Consider the following 3,882-nt stretch of genomic DNA (forward strand, 5'->3'; position numbering starts at 1 on the left):
AGACAGGCACCCTACGCCGTAGGTACGTGGAGACAGGCACCCTACGCCGTAGGTACGTGGAGACAGGCACCCTACTCCATAGGTACGTGGAGACAGGCACCCTACTCCTTAGGTACATGGAGACAGGCACCCTACGACGTAGGTACGTGGAGACAGGCACCCTACGCCTTAGGTACGTAGAAACAGGCACCCTACGCCGTAGGTACGTGGAGACAGGCACCCTACGCCTTAGGTACGTGGAGACAGGCACCCTACGACGTAGGTACGTGGAGACAGGCACCCTACGCCGTAGGTACGTGGAGACAGGCACCCTACGACGTAGGTACGTGGAGACAGGCACCCTACGACGTAGGTACGTGGAGACAGGCACCCTACGCCTTAGGTACGTAGAAACAGGCACCCTACGACGTAGGTACGTGGAGACAGGCACCCTACGCCTTAGGTACGTGGAGACAGGCACCCTATGCCGTAGGTACGTGGAGACAGGCACTCTACGCCTTAGATACGTGAGACAGGCACCCTACGCCTTAGGTACGTGGAGACAGGCACCCTACGACGTAGGTACGTGGAGACAGGCACCCTACGCCATAAGTACGTGGAGACAGGCACCCTACGCCATAAGTACGTGGAGACAGGCACCCTACGCCATAAGTACGTGGAGACAGGCACCCTACGACGTAGGTACGTGGAGACAGGCACCCTACGACGTAGGTACGTGGAGACAGGCACCCTACGCCATAAGTACGTGGAGACAGGCACCCCTGAAGGCAAGTGCAGGGTGTGATGAAGTGTTATACTTGTGTATGGAAAATATGAGCAGTGCTAATACTGTATTCATAAATATATTTAAAAGAAATGTAATTTAAAAGTTATGTTTATTTTAATTTTATTGTCCAGTCAAACGTTTGAGAGGGGGGGTGTAACATAAGCCTGATGTCTCTCTCTGCCTCTCTGGGTTTCCTGAGCTCCACGTCAGCCAATTCATGTTCTTTCTTCTGTCGTCGTTTGTTCGACTCTGTTTCTCTGTTATTGTCTCATCTACTTTTCAAACATTCCTTCTAATATCTGTTGCTTTGATTTCTAGATTTCCAGTCCAAAGCCTGCTGTTTGGAACCGCTGTCCTTTAGCAGAGCAGGTTTCATAATATCTCTATGAACACATTGAGTCCAATATAATCCAGATGGGGCTTAATGAGCTGGACCAGAAATGTGTTCAATAAAAGCAGAGAGATGACTGCAATCTAAAATCTGCGGCGGCCAGCTTACTTTTGGTGGTTTGATACATGAAAGAGTGAAAGAGAGATCAAGTGGGGATAAAGACAGGATCACACATTGAACCATTTCTCATTAGAGCCATTTATTCAGTGATGAAGGGAGCCATAGAAATGTCATTAATCCATAAAGCTACAAGGGGAATTTGAATTCAGAGCGGGTAAGGCATCCCTTTTCTTTCATATTTTGCTTCTGTACACTGCTGTGCATTTCAACAATGTGCAAGGACAGTCACTTTTTTAAATGATATGGTCCATTTTCATCACAAGGCTTCCAGGATCCGGTCCAGAAGCTGTTTGCTGACAGACATTTTTAATCCCTCAATTAAAAGCAGAAAAGCTTATCTCATAAAAACAGACATCCAAACCAATCAGTGGATGAGCTGCTAGCTCTCTGTACAATATTACAATTAAAAAAAGCTAGAGCGTGCTTCTTTCCACTAAATTGTTTGGAAAAATCAGCACTTGGCTGAGGAGAAGCGGGGGAATAATTTGTCTCACATTTCCCGTCTGTGAGGAGACACTGAATGAAAGACATATACATATTTGGAGAGACAGAGCTTAAGGGACATTTCCTTTGGTGCAGATAATCAAACAATTAGCATGAATGAGACACTTTGGACAGGACAAACACACTGTTCACCTCCAGCTCCATATGATTCTGTTTCCAGAGCACCATCCCTGTGTCCTGTGTGCACACGTCTGCCTCACTAATCACTAATCTCTAATAAAGCTTCCTCTGTAAAGACTTTATAAATGTATTATTGATTGATGAATGAACTAATGCCTTATAGATCCGTTATGATAACTTTGGGCTTGCCCTGTCTTCCTCCTGCAGCAGGACAGCTGCTCTGTCTTTTTCGCTCTAGCTCAAGTTCATCATAAAGACTCCTCCAATGGAGCACAATCTGTTATTGATTATTATAAGAACCCTTTATTAATAACTTCACTTAAACTATGATAATACCTGCAGCTACAACTTAGAAATCTGTTATAAGGAGCACCAGGCCAGTTCCTGAACAAAATGACTTAGGATGCATCTGGAACTAGTTTGTGTGTGTGTATGTGTGTGTTTGTGTGTGTGTGTGTGTGTGTGTGTAGGGGGGGGGCACACAGAGAACTAGTGTTCTCTGTGCACTAGTAGCTACAATGCCGGCCGACAACAGCAAAGAAACATTAACCTCTTTCCGACCAAGTAGTTACAGGAACGTAGTTATAGGAACAGTCCACTTCTAAACAGATCTACTAACTACTCTCCCCCAAAACCGGTTTTGCCATTTGCATTCACACTGGCCAAGTGACCATAGGAACTGACCTTTTGTTATTATGTCACAGCCATCTAACCACCACTATGCGGAAAAGGGAACAGACCGTGCCCTGAAGTAGGAGCTGAAAGAGTTACAGGAACTGCGGTCAGAGGAACTTAATAATCCCCAAATTGGTCCAGTCGGAACAGGAGAAAAAAAGGGTTCTAGGAACTAGCAAAAATCCCTCTGGTCGGAAAGCGGCTATAGTGTAGGTGTTACGGGTCACGAGCATGGTCCCGTTTGAATCATCCTCCTCAAAAGCATCATGTGTTTTACAATTACATGGATATAGCAGGGTCCTTTATCTCACAGAAAGAGTCTTTAGTGCCAGAACCAAATGTGTTTTACTACTGGCAGTCCGTCCAGCTCGACAGATATCACACAGAGCTAATGAACTATTCCAGCTAGGATACATAACACATGTAGAAATGAGCAGCTCAGAACCTATGACCACTACTACTGTCATTACAACACATTATACCAGCATTCCTTCTGGCTTTATACTCAAGTTTGCTAATGTTGACAGACATTTGTAGCATTCATTTGAACATGAATCAGCACCGGCCAGGGTGATACTTGAGAAGACATGAGCTGATGAGTCCATATTCTCTGAATCTCTGAATTTGTCAGAATGTGACTTCATGCAGCTTTTCATTTTGATCCCAACATTGGATGTTTTAGTTCATTTTCCAGTTTGAGATTTAGCAGTGTGTGTATTTTGCATTTGGTTTCATTGGTAGATGTTTTAACAGTTAGTATTTGCATGGTTTGGTGGCTTTGCTGTGTTTTCGTAATTGTTTGTTGGACTAGGAATCAAGGTGACGAGAAGCAGCTGTGATTGGCTGGACCACCTCCCCAGCTCAGGATTGGCCACAGGATAGTATGCTGTGCTTGTCTAAGGCTGATGTGAGACAGGTGTAGCGGAGGAGGACAAAGGAAAAGAATCAAAGGTGTGACAGGCTGGAGGACAGTTTTGTTTTTAGCACGTTTTATGCTGTGCAGAAGTAACCTGTTTTGTTTTAAAAAATTATTGAAGAATCCTCCTGTGGACCTCACACTACTGTGTGACACATTCAACACACCATAACATTAGAAGCAAACATAACAAGCTGATGGTACCAAAGAAACTCAGCCTTTGCTTTTTCTGGCCAAAGTGAGCATATGATAACAAAAACCTTAGCTTCACCAACGAGTAAACATTACATTACAGTTATGTTTTCATCCAAAGCCACTTTCAACCATTTAACCATAGTGCTACCGACAAATTTCAAAAATCACGCAAATACATACAATTCATAACATGCT

General features: G+C 44.3%; 1 protein-coding gene across 3 annotated transcripts in view; it reads right to left on the minus strand.

Annotated features, from left to right (window-relative positions):
- Positions 1-1,339: 1,339 nt before the first annotated feature.
- gask1a (golgi associated kinase 1A) overlaps positions 1,340-3,882 on the minus strand; it is a 22,435-nt gene continuing 19,892 nt past the window's right edge. For all 3 annotated transcript variants that reach the window (XM_078253661.1, XM_078253660.1, XM_078253662.1), the window contains exon 6: positions 1,340-3,882. This exon is cut by the window's right edge and continues 977 nt beyond it. The gene's annotated coding sequence lies outside the window, so the exon portion shown is untranslated.

Source organism: Sander vitreus, chromosome 6, assembly GCF_031162955.1.
Source record: "Sander vitreus isolate 19-12246 chromosome 6, sanVit1, whole genome shotgun sequence".
Lineage (NCBI taxonomy): Eukaryota > Metazoa > Chordata > Actinopteri > Perciformes > Percidae > Sander > Sander vitreus.